This window comes from Micromys minutus (genome assembly GCF_963924665.1).
Source record: "Micromys minutus genome assembly, chromosome: 17".
Lineage (NCBI taxonomy): Eukaryota > Metazoa > Chordata > Mammalia > Rodentia > Muridae > Micromys > Micromys minutus.
Window position 1 is genome coordinate 7999102 of NC_137952.1, and position 24003 is coordinate 8023104.

Below are 24003 nucleotides of genomic sequence, written 5' to 3' on the forward strand. Positions count from 1 at the left end.
ATAAACTGTAACATGTATCAGATGTTTGTGAATTTTAAGTTTGGAAGCTCTGTAACATTTTGGTTGATGGTTGGGGTTCAGAACTTGACTCTGTTTTGTGCTATCAATCAAGCAATAGAGGCTTGCTTATAATAAAATTGTATTGACCTATTATATGGGTTATGTTGGATGTAAGTGAATCTATAACATAGAGACTTAGGGTAAAATTAACTCCTACTGATTTAACTAAAAGAAGGGTCAAAGGTAAGGCATATAAAGGAAGGAAGGAGGGAGGAAGGGAGGGAAGAAACGAAGGGAAGGAGGAAAGAAGTAAGGAAAAAAGAAAGAAAAGAAAAGGGAGGGAAGAAGGAAGAGAGGAAAGAAAAGAGGTAGGAACTAAGGCAGGAAGGGGAAAGAGGGGGAAAAAAGGAAGAAAAAAGAAACGAAAGAAAAAACCCAAAAAAGTAGTAATTTGGTGATAAAATTACTTGTAACGATATTCTGCTATGTTCATAGATCACTGCCATTTGTCACAGTTCAGACCTCATCAGAGACACTATTGTGCCCAAAGGGACCAACATCTGGGAAGTCCATACCCACCGAAACACAGAGACCAATACTGATGCAATAAGCAAGAGGTTTAATCATTCCAGTGCACTGGAGCCATCCTGTAAATGGGACAGAGGTGACTCCCAATCACTAAAAGGCAAAATTATTATACATTAGTGAGGCAGACATAGGCAACAGCATGATTTGGTTACCTTCTATTGCTGGTTAGTGTTGACATTTTACATGATTGGGGGCCCCTGGTAATGTGGTACTGCCAGCTGGCTACAGCCATTACTTGTTAATACCCACTTGGGTGCTACTGATGTTATTTATGGCAGAAAAGTCCTAGCACTGTGGGAGTGTTCAAGCATATCCTTAGACTACTGGCTCTGTGTGCTCATTTCTTATGGTCATTTTAGGGTATTCATCCATCTGGAAAGTCTCCAAACCAGACTCACCAGATATTCTTTTTCTATTAGGGTTTCACAAAGAGAGTTCCAGGAGCAGATGGGAGCAAATATAGATTCCAACTGTTAGACATTAGGCACAAAGTTAGAGACCTTAATATATTCAGTCTTAAAGGTGATGTCTGTCTTTCAACACATTCCTGAGTTCTGACCAACCCCAGGAAGTAAAGACAGGAAAAATTTCCAGGTAGAAGATTGAGTACATTTAGAAAACACTGGTTTCTAAAATAACAAAGAATAAAGCTTATAATTACACATTAAGACAGATTTCACATAGTCTGAACCATATCCTCTGTCCTTTATTATGGTTTTCAGTTTAATAATATTTTGAGATTCTTGAATATCCAAACAAGAGGGTCTCTGAGTCTTATATCTTTTCTTTTGGTTGGTCTGTCATGGCCTACATTACTATCATACTTCTTATGCTCTCTTATTATATTTCATATTTTTATATTTTAAAATGTGAATGAATAATGTAAATGTACCCATGAGGCTAAAGTTAAAAATAAACCTCTTATTTTTGCCTACTAATAAAATTAAAAATCATTTTTTCTTCAATGGACTGATACTGGAAATATCTCATGATCAGGAGCTGTTGAACAATAAATAATAGACTCCATGGTATTATCTCTGGGCTCTTATTTACTTACAGTTTGGTATTTAATTTTTTTTGTTTATCATTTTTTTGAGGGACCTGGTGTATTCTCTTTCTATGTTTGGGGCATTGGTTTTGGGTTGATTTTCTAGAGAGAACTTAATACTTGGCTGAATCAAAAGCACAGGAAATTCTGGGTAAATTTTAAGAGGGGAATATGATAAAAATTATGATCAAGTATAGTTAAATTTAATTTAATAGAATAAAAATTTTAAGATGTCTGAATAAAAAAATTGACTATAAAGTCTGAACTCTGGTGTTAGGTGAGAGCTGTCTATCTGAGGAGCCTCTTTCTGTCAGAGTCTTGTCACTTTCTCCCTAAGAACTAGTAGTGAACTCAGTATTAAAATGCTGTTTTTTATTATTAAAACTTCTCCGTGGGGGTACTTTCCACTGTCATCAGGACTAGAGACTCAGGATCTGCACACAGAAGGCTAAGATTTCTGATCTGCTGCACAGGCCCTTTTCTTTATTAATTAAGGGTGAGCCTGAGGCGCAGGCCATGGGTGGTCACACTGGGAGTTCTTGAAGAGGAGAGTGCTCTCTGGATTAGGGTCCGTTACAGCCCACAGAGAGGGCCAGGTCTCAGGAGCTGCCATAGGAAGGCTGAACTCCCAGAAAGGCTGCACAGGCATTCTTTCACCTAGACCAAAAGTGAGCCTCAGGCCCAGGTCAATGGAGGTCACACCTGGAGTGCAAGAAGAGCAGGTAATTCAGTGCTATCTGGAAAAGGGTCCTTTGTAGCCTAAAGAGCCAGGTCTCTGCCATTAAGACTCAGGACCTGTGGGAAGACAGCTGAGCTCCCAGCCTCACAAGAGTTCTCATATCAGAGCTCACAAAGATATAACAAAGTCACTGTCATCAGAACTTATTGCCTTTCGACCTAGGAGCAATCTCCCTTCTGAGCCTGAGGAACTTCAGACCCATAGGAGAGACAGGCACCAGTCGGAAACAAAAAGATCATCTACAATCACTCACAAGATGACAAAAGGAAAGCAAAAGAACAAAAGCAATGAAAAAAACAGAAAACCTGGTAACATCAAAATCTAGTTCTCCCACCAGAGCAAGTAATGGCTTTTTCAACACTCTAGAAAAAGAAGATTTGGACTTAAAAATAATAATTTATGATGATGATGGAGATCTTTGAGAAACCCATAAATAAATATCTTTAAAAAATTAAAGGAGAACCAGGAGAAATCACTCAAAGTACTACAAGAAAACACAACCAACCAGGTGAAAGAATTGCAAATGGAAATAGATACAATAAAGATATCACAGAAGAGACAACACTGGAGGTAGGCAACCTAACAAAGAAATCAGGAGTAATAGCTACAAGCATCATAAACAAATTACACGCAATGGAAGATAGAATCTTAGGGTCTGAAGACAACAAGGAAACATAGCCAAAACAGTCAGAGAAGATGCAAAACAAAAATTCTCCTAACCTAGAATTCCCAGAAGATTCAGAAAACGCTGAGAAGACCAAGTCTAAGGATAATAGTTGTAAGAGAGGGTGAAGAATATCAACTAAAAGGCACAGTAATTATCTTCAACAATATCATAGAAGAAAACTTCCCTACCTTAAGAATGAGATCACCATGAACATACAAGAATCTCACAGAACTCCAAAAAGAATAGACCAGAAAAGAAATTTTTCCCAATGCATAATAATAGTCAAAATACCAAATGTTAAAAGCAAAGAAAGAATAATAAAATCAGTAAAGGAAAAAAGGGCATGTATCATATAAAGGCTAACCAATTAGAATTATACCCGACTTCTCAACAGAGAATATGAAAGCTAGAAGTTCCTGGACAGAAATCATATAGACTAAAAGAGAGCACAAATGCCAGCCCAGGTTACTACATCCAGCAAAACTCTCAATTATCATAGATGGAGAGAACAAGATATTCCAGGACAAAACAAAATGTACACAATATCTGACCACAAATCCAGTCCTACAAAGGATAATGAATGAAATATCTAACACAAGGAGAGAAACTACACCCTAGAAAAGCAAGAAAATAATTATAAATAAAGAGGAAAAAGAGACACAAGTATAATTCTACCTCTAACAACAAAAACATCAGGAAACAAAAATTACTATTTCTTAATATCTGTTAACATAAGTGGACTCAATTCCTCAATAAACAGGCATAGGCTATCAGACAAGATTCATAAACAAAATCCAGCATTTTGCTGCATACAAGAATCTCATCTCAGAGACAAATACAGATAGCAGCTCAGAGTAAAAGTTTGGGAAAAAACCTCCCAAGAAAATGGTCTCCAAATCTAGATGGAGTACTCATTCTAATATTGAATAAAATTATTTTTGAATAAAAGTTATCAAAAAATAAGAAAGGACACTTTTTACTCATCACAGGAAAAATCTATCAAGACATACTCTCAATCCTGAACATCTATTCTCCAAATGCAAGAGGACTCACATCCATAAATGAAACCTTACTAAAGTTGAAAGCCTATATTGTACCTTACACAGTAATAGAGGGAGACTTCAACACCCCACGCTTATTAATGGACAGATTATAGAAGCTGAAATTTCACAGAGACACAGTAAAACAAGCAGAGGTAATTGACAGGCATTTGCAAAATATTTCATCCTTAAACAAAAGAATATACCTTCTTATCAGCAACTCTGGGCTCCTTCTTCAAAATTGACCATAAAGAAGCATCAATAGAGATAAGGAAATTGAAATACTATTATGCATCCCATATGATCACCACAGACTAAGGTTGGTCTTTAATTACAAAAAGAAAAGAAAAGAAGAAGAAGAAGAAGAAGAAGAAGAAGAAGAAGAGGAGGAGGAGGAGGAGGAGGAGGAGGAGGAGGAGGAGGAGGAGGAGGAGGAGGAGTAGGAGAAGGAGGAGGAGGAAAAAAGCCCACATACTCATGGAAGCTATACTCAATGGTAACATGGTCAAAGAAGAAATAAAGAAAGAAATTAAGGAGTTTTATTTTATTTTATTTTTTTAGATTTTAATGAAAGTGAAAGCACAGCATACTCAAACATGTGGGTTGTAATAAAAGAAGTTCTAAGAGAAATACTTATAGCTCTGAGTGCCTCAAAAAAGAAAAAAAAAAAAAAAAACCTGGAGAGAGCATACACTACCAGCTTGGCAGCACAGATGAAAGCTATAGAACAAAAGAAACCGATGCACCCAAAGAGAGTAGACAGTAGAAAATAATCAAACTCAGAGCAGAAATCAACTAAGTAGAAAAAAAAAATAAAAAATAAAAAAGAACCACACAAAGTCAGCAAAACTAGAAGCTGGTTCTTTGAGAAAATTAACAAGATTTATAAACCCTTCACCTGAATAACTAAAGGGCAGAGAGAGAGAGAGAGAGAGAGAGAGAGAGAGAGAGAGAGAGAGAGAGAGAGAGAGAGAGTATCCAAACAAACAAATTCAGAAATGAAAGGGGAAACATAACAACACAAACGAGGCAATATCAACACATTATCAGATTCTACTATAAAAGCCTATATTCAACAAAACTAAAAAAAAATCTGAAGGAAATGAACAAATTTCTAGACAGATTCCAAAGTTTAATCAGGATCAGATAAACTATCACAACAATCCCAAAACACCTCAAGAAATAAAAGCATTCATCAAAAGCCTCCCAAACAAAAAAATTTGCAGGACCAGATGGGTTCAGTGAAGAATTCTAGCAGACTTTCATAGAGGACATAATATTAATATCCTCCAAACTATTTCACACAATACAAAGAGAGGGAAAACTCTGAACTCATTCTTTGAAACCACAATTACTGTCATTCCTAAACCACACAAAGAACCTACAGGGAAAGAGAACTTCAGATCAATCTTCCTCATGAATATTGATGCAAAAATACTCAATAAGATTCTTGTAAGCAGAATCCAAGAATATACCAAATTCATCATTCACCATGATCAAGTGGGCATCATCCCTGGAATGGAGGGATTGCTCAATATATGAAAATCCATCAATGTAATCTACAATATAAACAAAATCCAAGAAAAAAAAACATGATCATCTTATTAGATACTAAGAAATCAATTGATGATATTCAACACTCCTTCATGTTAAATGTCTTGGAAAGAACAAGAATTTAAGGCCCATACCTAAACATATTAAAAGCAATATACAGCAAACCAGTATCCAACATCAAACTAAATAGTGAGAAACTTGAAACAATCACACTAAAATCAGGGACTAGACAATGCTGCCCACTCTCACCCTACCTATAACAGATAATACTGGAAGTCCTGGACAGAGCAGTTAGGCAACAAAAGGAGGTTAAAGGGATATAAATTGGAAAGGAAGAAGTCAAAATTTCACTATTGGTAGATAGTATGATAGTATACTTCAGTGACCCCAAAAATTTCACCAGAGAACTTTTACAACTGACAAAAAATTTCAGCAATATGACTGGATATAAAATTAGTTAACAATTAAGTAGACTTGATTCTTTCTTATTTCCTTGTGCAAAGATCAAGGTCAAGTGGGTCAAAGATCTCCACATAAAACCAGATACACTGAAACTCTTAGAAGAGAAAATGGGGGAAAGCTTAGAATACATAGGCACAAGGGAAATTTTCCTGAACAGAACACATATTGCCTATACTCTAAGATCAAGAATGAATAAATGGGACTTCATAAGATTGCACAGTTTCTGTGAGGCTAAGGACACTATCAAGAAAACAAAATGAAAGCCAACAGATTGGTAAAGTATCTTTATCCGTTCTACATCAGATAGATGTCTAATACCCAATATATACAGAGAACTCAAGAAGTCAGAGTCCATTGAATCCAACAATCATATTAAATTTGGATACAGAGGTAAACAATGAATTCTCAACTAGTAATACTGAATGGTCAATAAACACCTAACAAAATGCTCACCATCATTAGTCATTAGGGAAGTGCAAATCAAAACAGATATCAGATTGTTCCTCACACCAGTCAGAATAGCAAATATCAAAAATTAATATGACAGCAGATGCTGGCAAAAATCCTGGAAAGAGGAACACTCCTTCACTTTTGGTGGTGTTTTAAGCTTGTATAAACACTCTAGAAATCAGTATGGTGGTTTTTCAGATAATTGGACATAGGACGACCTGAATACCCAACTATTCCACTTCTTGGAATATACCACAAAGATGCTCATTGTAACTAGTATGATTTGAATGCACACTATCAAACCTTTAAAAAAATCAAGTACTGACAAAAATGTATTTGTATACTTTTATGCAAAATGCTTAAAATCTGTACATTTATCTTTGTTTTTTAAAATAAAGTTGTTCAATTAAAAAAAGATGAAGATTGTAATGGCAAAATTATGTCGTTAATTTTATAGAAGATTTTAATTAAACATTAATATCTTAACTAGATTTTCTACCTAAAACTGAACAGTGCACTTACAGACTTGTAAGAAAGAACTGTGGTTTTATTTAAGTGTTCTTCCATCCTGGCCTTTAAAGACTGTCCAAAAAGTACTCAACGAATAAATGAGGACAATAATGTTGGTTTCTCTTGTTCAAAATCATGTCTCTTTCTTGGATCATGAAGAATCTCCAATTCAATTTTTAGTATAAAGTTGATCTTTCAGTTGTGCCTTTAAATTTGAGATGCATTGTCAATTCAAATCTATAACAAAACTCAGGTATATGTATATTTTTGTTTTTATTCCCAGGCCAGTTAGAACATTTTTTATATCTTTCAGATTTACTTGAGTCATTTTATGACATGAAATGTTTTAAATTTATTTAGACTTCTTCTTTAATTTAATTTCACCTCTGTTTTCCAAATTACATTCTTTAAAAACAGGAATTTATCAGAATAAAGAATATGTAAGTTCTTTAAATTGCTTAAGGGTATTGTATTAAATTATGTATATTTTAACAACAGACAAAAGAAGTTCACCTTGCTGTCCTTAAAGATTTAAAGTGACCTCATTTCCATTTTTAAATTTAATTTTGTGAGTAGAAAAGTAAGTAAGTAAGTAAGTAAGAAAGAAAGAAAGAAAGAAAGAAAGAAAGAAAGAAAGAAAGAAAGAAAGAAAGAAAGAAAGACATTGTTTCCTAATGGGAATGTCAAGGTTCCCACAAGTTTTTTGTGTTTGTAATGGACCCCATAGGGTGGTCTAGAATTCTTTATTGTAATCTTTGACCTTTTAGTTTACTGTGGCATTGTAGCTGAGAAGATACTTCCATTTCACATGTATCTATTGTTCTCTGTAGAACCAGGATATATCACATATGAGCAGTTTCCTCCTTTGTGAAATTGAGATAAAAAATCCTGGTTATCAAGAATGCTGAAGAGTTAATACATGTTTTGTGGTTATTTTATTTATTTACTTTTTAAAATGCTAATCCCCTTCCCAGTCTCCCCTGCACTAACTCCCAATCCCTTCTCCCCTCCCCTTTGCCTCTAAGAAGGTCCTCTCCCACCCACTCATCTATACCTGCCTCACCCCTGTAGCATCCCCCTATGCTAGGGTACTAAGCCTTCAGAGGACAAATGACCTCTTCTCTTTAAAATAACCAGTAAAGCCATCCTCTGCTACATGGAGCCATGGACCTATCCATGTATACTCTGGTTGGTGGCTTTGTCCTTGAGAAGTCCTATTAATTGATATTGTACTTTTTCCTTATGAAATTGTGTTTAAATTACATTTTATTTTTTGCTTGTCAAGTCCAAGTTTGTAAGAATTTACATTTCTTTGAAGGCACAGGCACAGGAATATAAAATCACAATACAGTGGGTCATGAACAAAATGCTCTTCATGTACTTGGACTTCAGGATCATAACATACATATCTATGCTGCTTTCTGGACTTAAGCTAAATATTTGAAACAATTCAACATTGTTTAAAAATTTGTTACTTTGGAAACAAAGTACCAATTTTGCGGGCTTTAGTCTCATCAACAAAATGATTTTAAAAGGCACTAAAAAGTAAAACGTCAGTGCAATTTCTAATAGAGTTTGAGGAGAAAAAAACACAATAGAGGTAGGAAGTTACACATTCTGGTAATGAACAGTAAAATGTGGGTAGACAGAAAGAGAGAAACATGATACCTTTGAGTTATCATGAAAGCAAGCAAACTTGATGCCACAAGCCGCAAGGGGAGACAGGAGAACTACAGGAATGTGGGTATAGAGGCACCCCAGTTACCACAGTGTAGGGGAAGCCTTTACTTGAAGGATGTCAGGGAAATTTACACTGCTGCACAGATTGTGGACAAGGAAATTTTACAAGCAGATGTTTTATGTTGAAATATCCATGAATAAGTTTGACTTTCTGAGTGAATCTGCCTTTGAGAGAGCCCATTTCTAGACATTTGTTTTCTTTTCCTCCCAAAGGACTCACAGATAATTAGCTCCTGTTACAAAGAAACTTTAACTTCCTGCTTCCCTATGATCCAGAGTTCAGCACTTATGTTCCTGTCATGAGTTTCTCAAAAACTATCCTGCGGTCTTATTTAAGTTCCATGGCAATACTTTGAAGATAATAGCTTCAAAGCTCATTAAAATGGTTTAAATGACTATAGCAGACACCATGCAGTGAGATTTTCTCTGGGTGACCAAATATATTCACTCTGGGGTGTTTTACTTTCTTACTGAATCCTTCGGTATTTAGCCTTGTTTCAAAACTTATTAAAAATGTCTTTCTAAAACATCTTTATTTGTTTTTATTAATGATTCTGCATGCATGTATGTGTCTGTATGTGTTGAATATCATGCCACCTGAAAATTCTATACCTGAGGTACAATATTTATTTAACAAATATATCATAATAGAATCCTGGTATTAATTATAGGTATCTCTGTGAGGTGGTAATAAATCCAAAATGACAAGTGAAAGGAAAATTATTCTTGCTCTCCAATTCAATATAGTAATTTCAATGGCAATCCTTGTGTATCAGGCTATGGAAAATGTTTGTGAGATAAACAAATCCAATACCTGCCAAACTGTAAACATAGTGCAACTCAAGTTACTCATCTGACCTATTTTTCGTACATCTATAAGCAACACTAGTCTACTAAAATAATATCTACATTTAAATGTATGCCTAGGATGATTGTTCTTTATCATTACAAGTTCACAATCTGTCTTTATGACCCAGTAAAAGAGTTGCTTTTAATAGTAACAAGTCATGAAAAGTAAGAACAATAGAATTATATGTAAAAGTATAACTATCAGAATATGCAAGTAATCCACATTATTGATTAAGTTTCATATATATTCTGTTCTGCTAAAAGCCTTTTAACTAAGGTTTTTTTTTTTAAGAGATAGTATGCGTCATAATTTCTTGAATTAATTTTCATAATTTTCCTATTATTACAGGAACTCTTTTATTTCTTGGGAGAAGATTTCTATCATTTTCTTGTATAATCCTTAGAAGTAACAAACTTACACATTAAAGCATTTTATCATAATTACTTTGTAATCTTCAGGAAATTGAATTTTGTCATCTGGCTGTTAGCAAATATAGATTATTCTTTATTCCTATTTTCTTGTGTACCTGGTTTTGGATAGTACTTTTTCTTCAGAACATTTATTGATTTATTTTAGTATATAATGACACAGTATTCATTTTTCCTGAATTTAGAGCCAAGATTACAAACTAATCTTTAACAGAACTCACTATGAGGCTATTTAAAGCTACTGACATTGCAGAAAGATAAGAAAGTTGGCTGAACTCAACTTCAGTTGAAGTGCTTAAGATGAAGTCCTCTTATTTCTAAGTAACTGCTGGCTGAGTAGGCTCCTTCACTATCTGTGTTTGTTAATTTCTTGTAGACAAGTCAAAGTAAACTTTCTCCAATATTCATGAAAGGAGGTAGTTTTATAACTTCTAGCCAGCTTAAGACATGACAGCTAATTAAGAGATAGTGCTGTTATCTTTCTTGATGATTATATTTCAATGTGTTTCAAGATTTCTGGGAAAGATAAACTTCAGTTGTAAAGTAGCAAATTGCTTGTCGAAGGAGCAGAGAAGGAATCTACAGCAGTAATGCTCTGAGGATAGTGAGTGAGGTCAAGTGTCCAAAGCTAGGAAGAGTTCAGTTTCAGATTTGGTAAGATAAGAGAAAAATTAAGGTTATCTTGATTATTGTCTAATTTTTTCTCCTTTTTCAAAAGAAAAGCTAAAAAAAAAATCACATTTTTGGTTACTGATTTCAATTGGACTAAATAAGGTCCTAATTTTTCACTCATACTTCTAGGACATATAAGGAAGTAAAATTCCTGATTCATGCTGACAAGTTTCATTTCTCCACATTGGTTCTCTCTTTATCCTACTGGGCAGATGGAAAAGTACTGACCAAAGAATCATTTCTGGTACCCAATGGGAAGGAGGTCCAATTGTTCAACTGTTTTGTGGACCATTCAGGTAACTTCACTGACACTGGTATTATGAGCTGTGTTATTTATTTGCAATGTATGGTATCTACATGGGCTCTAAAAATCACTTCTTAGTGTTCTTTATAATTTGACTGTACATAATGAATATTTTTGGTTTTTTTTTTTTTTTCTTGTAAATCTTGAAGACTCATCTACTGCTCAGGACAGAACAAGAACTTGACAGGATTCTTCCTGAGTCACCTATATCTCTACCTAGCTAGTTTATGTAACAATTGAATTTGTGTTTTAATTTTACTTTTTTTGTATAGAATACAAATCACAGGTCATTAATTAAAGAATACTGTGCATGCATCTTAAACATAATTAAACACATAACCAAAATAACTTCATAAGTAATGAGGATCTAGTCTAGGGGTTTGGGCATCATTTAATAACAAATAAAATACATTTTCAACCAAAAGTCATCAAAAACGACAAGAAAGGACACTTGTTACATATCAGAGAAAAAATCTATCAAGATGAACTCTCAATCCTGAACATCTATGCTCAAAAAACAAGAGCATCCACATTCATTTAAAAAACCTCTACTAAAGCTCAGAGAATATATTACACCAAACACATCAATAGTGGGAGGCTTCATCATGCAACTCTCATCAATAGACAGATCATAGATGAAGAAATTAAACAAAGACCCAGTGAAACTAACAGAAGTTGTGAATCAAATAAATTTAACCAACATCTATAGAATATTTTATCCAAAAGCAAAAGAATATACTATATTTTTACACCTCATGGCACATTCTTCAAAAAAAATGACCATATGTTTGGTCACAAAACATGCCACAACAAATACAAAAATATCAAAATAATCTCATTCATTCTATTAGATCACCTTGAACTATGGCTGGTCTTCAATATTAATAACAAAACAACAAAAAACCCACATAGACATGGAAGCTAAACAATGCTCTACTCAATGATAGCTTTGTAAAAGAAGAAATAAAAAAAGAAATCAAAGACTCTTAAGAATTTAATAAAAAAAGAAGACAGAACATATCCAAACTTTTGAGATACAATGAAAGTACTCTGAAGGGGAAAAGTCATAGTGCTCAACGCATCCTAAAAGAAACTGGAGAAAGCATACACTGAAAACTAGACAGCACAACTGTCTAGAGCACAGCTCTAGAAGGAAAAAAAACAGCAGATATACCCAAGTAGAGGGCAGGGATTGATCAAACTCAGAGTTGAAATCAAACAAATAGAAACAAAAAGAAATATAAAAAGATTCAAAAATAAAAAAGGAGAAAAACAAAAAAATAAACACTAGTTCTTTGATAAAAATCAACAAGATTGATCAACCCTCAGCCAGACTAATCAGAAGGTACAATTCTCAAAATTGACAAAATCAGATATGAAAGGGGAGACATAACAACAGAAACTGAGGTACTTCAGGAAATCATCAAATCCTACTAGAAAAGCCTATACTCAACAAAACTAAAGAATCTAGAGAAAATGGATAATTTTCTAGACAGATACCAGGTACCAAAGTTAAATCAGAATCAGATAAACCATCTAAACAGCCCCATAACCCCTAAAATAGAAGCAGTCACCAAAAAGCTCCAAGCCAAAAAACAAAAAAAAAAAAAAAAAAAAAAAAAAAAAAAAAAAAAAAAACAAAAAAAAAAAAACACCCATGACCTGATCTGTCAGAGCTACATAGATGACCTAATATCAATACACCCAAAACTATTCCACAAAATAGAAACAGAAGAAACACTAGCCAATGCATTCTTCGAAGGCACAATTACAATCATTTTTATACCAAAGACACTACAAAGAAAGTGAATTACAGTTTAATATTCCTCTTAAACATTGATGCAAAAATACTCAATAAATTCTTGAAAACCTAATCCAAGAACAAATCAAAACGATTATTCACCATGATAAAGTAAGGTTCATTCCAGGATTGCAAGGATGGTCCAATATACTGAAATCTATCAATGTCATTCACTATATAAACAAACTCAAAAACAAAACCACATAATTATTTTTCTAGTTGCTTAGAAAACATTTACAAAATTCAACACCACTTCATGTTAAAAATCGTGAAAAGATCAGGTATTCAAAGCTCATACATATACATAGAAAAAGCAATATACAATAAACCTGTAGCCAATATCAAATAAATAGTGAGAATTTTAAAGCAATCCCACTAAAATCAGGAACTAGAAAACACTGTCCATTCTCTCTCTACCTATTAAATATATTACTGGAAGGACTAACCAGCACAATAAGACTACAAAAAGAGATCAAAGAGTCAGAGATTGTAAAAGGAAGAAGTCAAAATAACACTATTTGCAGATGATATGATTATATAATTAAGTGACCCCAAAAATTCAACCAGGGAACTTTTACAGCAGATAAACACCTTCAAAAAAGTGACTGTTAATAAAATTAACTCAAACAAATCAGTAACTTTCCTCTACTCAAAGCACAAACAGGCTGAGAAAGATATTAGAGAATTGCCATTCTTCACAATAGTCACAAAGAATATAAAATAACTTAGTGTGACCCTAATCAAGCAAGTGAAGGATTTGTATGACAAGAAATTCAAGTCTCTGAAAGAGGAAATTGAAGATCACCTCAGAAGATGGAAAGATCTTCCTTGCTCATAGATTGGAAGAATCAACATTGTAAAAATGGCCATATTGCCTAAGAAAATTTAAAAATTCAATACAATTATTATCAAATTCTAACTCTATTCTTCAAAGAGTTAGAAAGGACAATTTGCAAATGTATTTGGAATAATAAAAACCCAGAAAACCAAATACCATTCTCAACAATAAAAAATCATATGGGGAAAAGACCATTACTTACCTTAAGCTTTGTTATAGGTTAATTATGAAAAATACTGCCTAGTATTGGTACAGAGGCAGGCAGGTAGACCAGTGGAATTGACTCAAAGACTCAGAAATGAAGCCACATAACTATGGTCACTTCATCTTTGACAAAGTAGCTAAAAGCATTCAGTAGAAAAAGGACAGCCTCTTCAATGGTGCTGGTTCAACTGGCAGTTAGCATGCAGAAGAATGCAAATTGATCCCTTTTTATCTCCTTGTACAAAGTTGAAGTCCAAGTGGATCAAAGACCTCCACATAAAGCCAGGTACACTAAAACTAATAGAACAGAATTTGGAGGAACACATCGGTATGGGAGAATATTTCCTGAACAGAACACCAATGGCTTATGTTGTTTAAGATCAAGAATTGAAAAATGTAACCTTATAAAATTACAAAGATTCTGTAAGGTCAAGGACACTGTCAAAAGGACAAAAAATGGACAAAACAGAAATCAACAGATTGGGAAAAGATTTTTACCTACATCTGATTTTTATCCACATCCGAGAGAGGGCTAATATTCTATATATAAAAATAGCTCAAGAAGTTAGACTCTAGTGCATCAAAAAATCCTATAAAAATATGGAGTACAGAGCTACAGAGATACATTTCAACCGAAGAATATCAAATGGCTGAAAAATACTTAAAGAAATGCTCAACATCCCTAGTCATCAGGGAAATGCAAGTCAAAACAACCCCAAGATTCCACATCACACCAGTTGTAATGGCTAACATATTAGACTCAGATGACAGCAGATGCTGTTGAGGACCTGGAGAAGGAAGAACACTCCTCTACTGTTGGTGGGATTGTAAATTTATACAACCACCCTGAAAATCAGTCTTGCTGTTCCTTAGAAAATGAGACATAATACTACATGAGGACCCATCTATACCACTCCTGAGTATATACCCAGAAATAACTTCGATATCTAACAAAACCACATGCTCAACAACATTCATCTAGCCTCATTTATAATAGCCAAAAGCTGGAAAGAAGCCAGATATATTAACATAAGAATAGATTCAGAAATTGTGGTACATATACAAAATTGAATACTACTCATCTATTTAAAACAAGTTCATGAAATTCCTAGTCAATTGGATTGAACCTGAAGCTGATTTATCCTGAGTAATGTGTCCTCATCACAAAATAGCACTCATAGCATGTGTTAACTTGTAAGAAGATATCCCCCCACCCCATCAAAAAAGGAAAAAAAAAAAGCTCTGAATATCTATGAAACCATCTAGACAACTTATGAAGCTCAAAAAGAAGGAAGACCAGAATATGGATGTTTCGGTCCTTCTCAGAAGGGAGAACTAAACAGAGGAGGAAATACAAGGTCAAACAAAGGTTAAACAAAGGAGCAGGTATTGAAAAAAAAAGATCTGAGACCATTGGCCACAAGAAACAGCATAGATCCAGGGACAGAGGCCTTGTGAGAAGGTGTTCTGACTAACAGGGGTTCAGATAGATCTCTGTAGAGAGCTCTCTGCTGAGTGCCAGGAAAGTGTACCACCCTACACACTTGGTTCAGGAAACCAGTAACCCTGAGGACTTTGAGTGCAGAAATACTCTGATACATTTTTTCAGAAAACCATGGTCTAAGGCTTCTCTTTAATAACAACAAAGACAACAAAAAGCCCATATACACATGGAAACTAAATAATGCTCTATTAAACAATAGCAGGGTCAAATTAGAAATAAAGAATGAAATTAAGGATTTTCTAGAATTAAATAAAAAGAAAAACACAACATACCCAAACCTATGGGATGCAATGAAAGCAGTACTGAGAGGAAAACTCATAGTGCTGAGTGGTTCCAAAAAGACAGTGGAAAGAGCATACACAAGCAACTTTACAGCACAGCTAAAAACTCTAAAACCAAAGGAAGAAGATACACCCAAGAGGAGTAGACGGCAAGAAATAATCAAACTTAGGGCATAAATAGAACAAATAGAAACAAAAAAAACCATTCTAAGAATCAACAAAACAAAGAGCTGGCTCTTTGAGAAAATTAACAAGATTGATAAATCCTTAGCCAGACTAACTAGAGGACAAAGACAGGGTATTCAAATTAACAAAATCAAAAAGGAAAGTGGAGAAATAACAACTGAAACTGAAGAAATTCAAGAAATTGTCAGATCCTACTACACAAGACTATACTCACCAAAGCTGGAAAATCTGGAGAAAATGGATAAATTCCTAGACAGATACAATGTACTAAAGTTAAACCATGAAAAGTTAAATCATCTAAATAATCCCATAAACCTAAAGAAATAGAAGTCATCTAAAGCCTCCCAAACAAAAAAAGCCCAAGTCCAGATGGGTTCAGTGCAGAATTTTATCAAACCTTTATTGATGACATAATACTCTCTAAACTATTTCACAAAATTGTATCAGAAGGAATACTACCTAACTCATTTTTTGAGGCTTCAATAACCATTGTTCCTAAACTACACAAAGACCATACAAGGAAAGAGAACTTCAGAACAATCTCACTTATGCACATTGATGCAAATATACTCAACAAAATATTTGCAAACAGAATCCAAGAACACATCAAAATGAATATTCACCATGATCAATTAGGCTTCATCCTTAGGATTCAGGGATGGTTTAATATACAGAAATCTATCAACGTAATTCACTATATTAACAAACTCAAAGAAAAAAAAAACACATGGTCATTTCTCTAGATGCTGAGAAAATATTTGACAAAATTCAATACCAGTTCATATTAAAAGTCTTGGAAAAAACAGGAATCCAAGGCGCATACATAAACATAATAAAAGCAATATACAGCAAACCAACAGCCAACATCAAACTTAATGGTGGTAAACTTGAAGCAATCCCACTAAAATCAAGGAATGGACAAGGTTGCCTAATCTCCCCCTACCTATTCAACATAGTACTGGAAGTCCTGGCCAGAGCAATTAGAAAACAAAAGGAAATCAAAGAGATACAAATTGGAAAGAAAAAAAGTAAATACATCACTATTTGCAGATGACATGATAGTGTACTTAAGTGACCCCACAAATTTCATCAGAGAACTCCAACAACTGATAAACAACTTCAGCAAAGTGGCTGGAAATAAAATTAACTCAAACAAATCAGTAGCCTTCCTCTACTCAAAGTACAAACATAAGGAGTAAAAAATTATGGAAAAGAAACCATTCACAATAGTCATAAAAAACTATGAAATACCTTGGTGTGACTCTAACTAAGCAAGTGAAGGACCTGTATGACAAGAACTTCAAACCTCTAAACAAGAAAATCGAGGAAGATCTCAGAAAATGGAAAGATCTCCCATGCTCATGGATTGAAAGGATCAACATTGTAAAAAAGGCCAGCTTACCAAAAGCAATATACAGATTCAATGCAAGCCGCAACAAAATACCAACCCAGTTCTTCATTGAGTTGGAAAGAGCAATGTGTAATTTATTCTGAAAAAACAAAAGATATAGAACAGCGAAATCCATCCTCAACAAAAAGAAAACATCTGTGTGAATCACTATCCCTGACCTCAAGCTATATTACAAGGCAATTGTGTTGAAAACTGCATGGTACTGGTAAATAAATAGGCATGTGTATCAATGGAATAAAATAGAAGATCCAGAAATGAGCCATTACTTATATGGTAAACTGATTCTTGACAAAGGAGCTGTAAACATTCACTGGAAAAAGGATAGTCTATTCAACAAATTGTGTTCATCCAAGTGGCACTCAGCATGCAGAAGAATGAAAATAGACTCTTTCTTATCTCCCTGTACAAAGCACATTTGAAAGTGGATCAAAGATTTCCACATTAAACCAGATACACTGAAACTATTAGATGAAAAAGTAGGGAAAACCTTAGAACACATAGGCACAAGAGAAAATTTCCTGAAGAGAACAGCATTGGCTCCTTCTCTAAGGTAAAAGATTGACAAATGGGACTTAATGAGATTGCAAAGTTTCTGTAAGGCTAAAGACACTGTCTAGAAAACAAATGGCAGCCAACAGAGTGGGAAAAGATCTTTACCAACCCCACATCAGATAGAGGCCTAATATCCAAGATATATAAAGAACTCAAGAATATAGACACTAGAGAATCAAACAACCCTATTAAAAATGGGGTACAAAGCTAAACAATAATTTCTCAATTGAGGAATACTGAATGGGTGAGAAGCATCTAAGGACGTGCTCAACATCATTAGCCATCAGGGAAATGCAAATCAAAACTACCCTGAGATTCCACCTCACTACAGTCAGACTGGCCAAGGTCAAAAATTCAGATGACAGCAGATGCTGGTGAGGATGTGGAGAAAGAGGAACACTTCTCCACTGTTTGTGGGGTTGTAAACTGGTACAACCACTCTAGAAATTCGTCTGTTGGGTCCTCAGAAAACTGCACATAGTACTACCTGAAGACCCAGTTATTCCACTTCTTGGCATTTACCCCAGAGACGCTCTAACATACAACAAAGACACATGCACCACAATGTTCATCACAGCTCTATTTATAATAGCCAGAAGCTGGAAAGAACCCAGATGTCTTTCAGTAGATGAATGGATACAAAAATGTGGCACATTCACACAAAGGAGTACTACTCAGCTATCAGAAAAAAAAAAAAAAGACCTTATGAAATTCTTAAGAAAATGGATGCATCTAGAGAATATTATACTGAGCAAAATAACCCAGTCACAAAAGAACAGACATACTATGCAGTCACCGATAATTGAATACTTACCCCAGAAAGCTCTGAACACCCCAGAAGCAACTCACAGACTGTGTGATGTTCAAGGAAAGAAAAAGAAAAGAAAAGAAAAAAACCTTAATGTTTACTCTTTACACACCAAGAATACTTTGACTAATTCCAGGTTACATCCTGTTTTACACATACTTTATGCACATTGTAACTTGTAACATCTCAATGCTCACTATCAAACCTTATTTTAAAAAAAGCCAAGCAATGACAAAAATGTATTCATATACTTTAATGCAAAAATGTTTAAAATTTATACATTTATATTTGTTTTTTTAAAAATAACGTTCTTCAGTAAAAGAACAAAAAGAAAAAAAAGAGATCTACAGAGACTGATTTTCCTGGATTTAGCCACCAAATCCAAGCACTATTAATGATGCCAAGAAATATTTACTGGCAGGAACCAGATATGAATATCTTTTCAGAGGCTCTTCCAGAGTCATATATATTCAAATGAGGATGCTTGCAGCTAAATATGGGACTGAAAGGTTTGCAACTTTATGAGAAGAACAACTTCAACAATCAAGGCACTGAGGTAGAGAAGTGATAGGGAGAGGGAGCACCTTCATGGAAGCAAGATGAGGAAAACTTGGGAGGGATGGGGAAAGGACACAAAATTTGAAATAGAAATACAGAAATTATCAAATAAAATTGAAAAAATTAAAAAAGAACTTTCTTCCCATTTTAACTTGAAGCAAAGAAGGAACTGCTATTATTTTGATCACATGTACTTTGATTATAGTTTCATTGTAGACTTCTGTAAAACACAGACAGAATATTTAAATACTATGAAAGTAGAAAAACAACTTTTATATGTGTGCATAAAGCAATATTATTCCTGCACATAACACCCTTCAATCAAATATTATTGTGCTTGGAATAAAATGCACTGTACTTATTGGTTGTGATGTAATCATCTTTATGCCGAGATGCCAGAGTGCCATTCCCCTTCTCGTTTTCTTATTCTATTATCTTATTTTATCTATACTAAATTTTCTCAAATTTACAAATATAACCAATTAATTCATGCTTAGAAATCTAGACAGGATTCTCCCTCTAAAGCTTTCTTACCATGGAGCCTGAAAGACTTAATTTTGCCTGAGATGAAATATAAACTTTGGAATGTTTTCTCAAAACCTTATTAGAAACATTATCCAAACTCTCAGTTACCATTTACTATTTTGTATTTAGTTGTCCTTCTATTTCTGTGATGAAACCTCATAAAGAAAGTAAATTTTAGGCAACTCAGTATTTTTAATTATTGTTTTAAGTGTCTTATAATCTTTGTTTATATATAATTATCACAAATATTTTAACTGTCTTAAAATTTGTATTTACATGTAAGTATGAAAAAAATCAGAAAAATAAGTCTCTCTGGTTTACTATTTTACTCTCAGAGAACAGAATATTACCTGTCACCTTTCACTTAATAAATATTGTAAGATAAGGTAGAAGTTGAATGAGTAGCTAAATCACAAAAAGAAATAATCAGCCTTCCAACGCCTCCTCTGTTCCTTGGTGACAAAACAGCCACAGACACATGATTATAGATCTTTTAGTTGACGGAATTAATAATGCCAACATTACTTTACAAGTTTCTAGTAGAGTTGCCTGGAGACAGATATGTGAAATTTTATGTTATTTCCTAATTTTCAAAAAAAAAGAAATAACTTGAAGAAATAACAATTTTACTACAATATAAGTTAAAACAACATTAATATTATTCAGGTAATGATTTTTTCTTTTTCTTTTATTATTGAAAATAGATTTTTTTTTTATCATACAATACTTCTTCTATGGGATTTTTCCAGATCTGAGGGATTGGGCCCAAGACAGATCTCTATTTAGATACTATCTAAGTAATATCTGGAGGTTGGTTTCAGTATACAGCTGCTGCCAGATATATCTTTGATGTTGACTGGACAAGGTATCAATCTCTGAGTATAATAGTATATCATTATGAATCATTGCATTTGTTTAGTATGTGTTTGTTTGGCTTCTCATGCTGTTCCTTTTTTTTTTTTCTTTAAAATAAGTTGCATTTGGTACTCGACTAGGTATCTGGGTTACCCAGTCTCCAGTTTCTGGTCATCCTAACAGTTTCTGGAATGGGAACCCTCTCATGAAGAGAACCTCTCTGTGCCATTGGAGAAATAGTCTTACACCAAATTCACCAGTCCTCTGCTTCTTAACAATCAATTTTGCCCTTCATCTACAATATTCCTTGAGCTTTATTTGAGTGACTGTTTTGTAGAAATGATCATTGAGTCTTGGCTTCACAACTTAGTGCTTTGATTGGTTGAAGTTTCATGAAGTAATATCTGCCTGTTGCAAAGATAAGCTTCCATGCGTAAGGGTCAAGGTTATAATAATCCATGAGCCTAAGGACAAATGTTTAGATAGTTATCAAAAATTAAACTGCTTAAGTAAAATCTTGGCTGTAGGTTATTCTTCAGTTATATTGTTGTTGGTTTTATAACTTCACTAGCACTGAGCTCTGAGACAGGTTTACAGAACCAGTCATGGCTTTCATCTTGTTTATCATGTCTTGAGTCCAGTTAGAGAGTTGGTGGTTACTGTTAAAGTACCAATGTACTATTGAACCCTTATGAGTTTTATGCCATGATGAAGATGATGTAGTTTATAGGATTATAGATAGGTATGATTTTTAGTTGCCCCTGTCGGTGGTAAACATGTATTTTGTTCCTGGATAGCAAGATAGCAAAATTTCAAAGATGTGACATTCAGTTCATTTTAAGTTCATACATCTCTGGGTACTGTTTTTAATGTGTATAGTATCTTCAGCAATAGAGATGTATTCTCTATTCTCTACTTCTGTTGAATAATCAAGAGCAATGGCAGTAGGCTGTGTGTGAGTCTTGGAGATATCACTGGTCAACTACTCAAACAGGGTTTCTCAGATCTGGTACTGGGGTTTTGTTAGATGATCTCGGGCAGTTGGAGGAAGTATTGCCATCCCAGTTGAGAAAAGTTCATTAAAACAAAGTATATACATGTAGACTTATGTCGCTAATATCTCTAACCAGAAGAAAAGGAGCAATGACACAGTCATCTCAAAGTGGTTTATACAGGAACCTTACAGCATGCCAGTGAAAATGTTTCTGTCCTCTCTGCCCCCAAGCCCAATCCCTTTTATCCTCTCTCAACTCCACCTTCTCAGTCCATGTTGTGTGGCTGCAGCACATAGGTCTGCGTCATCTGGCCTGATCTTTTGTCATGGGTGCCCCCGCACAGCTCGAATGGTGGGAGTGGCTATTCTTGGTGGCAGGAGGAAGTCAGGTGCTAGTCACAAGACTTGGCCGGAGTCCCAAGCGCCATCTTGGGACTGCCACCATACCTGCTGTCCACATCTTCCTCTTCTTTATAATTTTGGCCAAGAGAATGTCTGTCTTAGGTTGCCCCCTGTGGAAGTTCCTCTTACCCATCGTTGGGAGATGAACAGCATTGGTTTTATCTCTGTCTTAAGTCAGTGACACGCCCAGGGAATCTTATCCGTCACTGATTACTTCTCTAGCATGCCAAGCCACACTTGAGGAGACTGCCCAGTCTCCACTGCTGCAAATGCCTGTATCATTAAGACTTGAATTCTGCGTTGTCGAGATTGTATATGGTACATGCACCAGAATGCCAGGACGCTTATGTGGACCAAACAAAGGGATAATCCAGCTAGCCCAGCCCATTCTTTCAGCATTGAGGCAGCAACAGTGATCCAAAATCACTTTTAGGCCTGAATAAGGTTATAGCTGAGGAGGCCTCTACAGGCCAGGAAACAAAGTGAGGCATTCTAGTCTCCACAGTCATATGATGCATGGATGCATTCCAACACATGCTATAAAAACAATTACTATTACTAAAATTCAAAATCCTATCCTCATAACTACCATAATAAATGATAAACAAAAAAGGTGGCCACCTGCAAACAGGCATAGTCTTAAAGGTAACATACTGTCCTCCAGCACACTGAGAAACAGAGGTCTCAAATCCCACAGACCCGTTGCAATGAAAGCTTGCATTACCCCAACCCCCACCAATCAATATACTCAAAGCAGAATGATCTGTACAGCTACCATTCACTCTGCACAGCAACAATACATTTAAAGGATTGCTGGCAGTGGTTTGAGCAGGATTTTTAATATGTCCAATTATATCCTGAAAATGATCTATTATGACTGGTACTAATATAGGGAGAAAATGTATAATGCTTCTTCATAGTCCAGGCCACCTTTCTAGATTGGCACCCCATCAAAGGCGGAAGGGAATCACGGGAGCCCTTGCAAAAGGGAGCCAATCTAGGCTGAGAAGGTATACTATCATTGTCTTTAAGAATCATGGCAGGCCACATCCCTTTAATCCAGGTGGCATTGGCTTTGGTAGAACCATTAATGAGTAAATCAAACCAGGCTGAACATTGATTATACAATTGAATGCAATCACTATTCTGAAAAATATTGGTAATCATCTGAAAATATAACAATCCTTTAAGTGAGAATATTGCATCCCCAAGGGATGCAATAATTTCATCCCAGGGTAAGAAAGGCAATTACAAGAAGGTATTAGATGCAAAGAATCAAGGGAAAATCTGTGCTGAGTGTGTGAGCAGCAAATTCAATATAGTATGCCTTCCAATCTAAATATTGACCAAAGGTGAGGCAAGCACAAGCCAAATTTTGCCAGTCACTAGGGGTCATGCAATACCAGTGTAGGTGTTCTAATTGTGCCAAAATATAAGCAGCACTAACTCCATAGGTGCACCCTCCCTCGGCTAGCCTGTGAATGATTTTCCAGTCTAGTGGCTCATGATAACAGTAACCCTATGCATCCTGAAATAGAGGAAAGCACTGGGCTCGTAGCTATCTCCAAATTTCAGGATGCAGATTAAGACATTCTGCTCTGCCTGGGGCATAAGTTGGTGGAATTGACAGCCCCAGAGCTGATGGTTCATCCTGTACTTTCACTTTCTCCAAACTGTCAGCTCTGCTCTCCAGATCATCTTCCGACATTTCTCCCTCACTAGAAACTTCTCCTGCCTCTGAATTCTAGGAGTGCTCTTCCCTAACCTTATTCATAGCCTCATTTACCTTCTCCAGTTTCACACTACACCATTCCTCATCTTCTATACAGTTCTTCACCAATTCCCATACTGGCAGCACTCCTTTACCTAGTACCCCTTGCTCTTCAGCAAACCGCAAATCCTTTCCTCATTTTTCCCAACTAGATATTGTGAGATGTCCAGATCTTGGGAACCAGGGAGCTGCCTGGTCCACTGCTTTTAAAAAATTCTTTACAGTCTCTTTTTAAGCCCGATTCCTTTTGCTTTCAGCAAA

The 24003-nt window shown here is 35.1% G+C and overlaps 1 pseudogene across 1 annotated transcript in view; it reads right to left on the reverse strand.

Moving 5' to 3' along the window:
- LOC308431885 (olfactory receptor 10AG1-like) overlaps positions 1 to 23679 on the reverse strand; it is a 110642-nt pseudogene extending 86963 nt beyond the window's left edge. Inside the window, exon 1 of the transcript in view lies at positions 23629 to 23679. The product of the transcript in view is annotated as an olfactory receptor 10AG1-like (transcript). The remainder of the gene's footprint in view (positions 1 to 23628) is intronic.
- Positions 23680 to 24003: the final 324 nt, after the last annotated feature.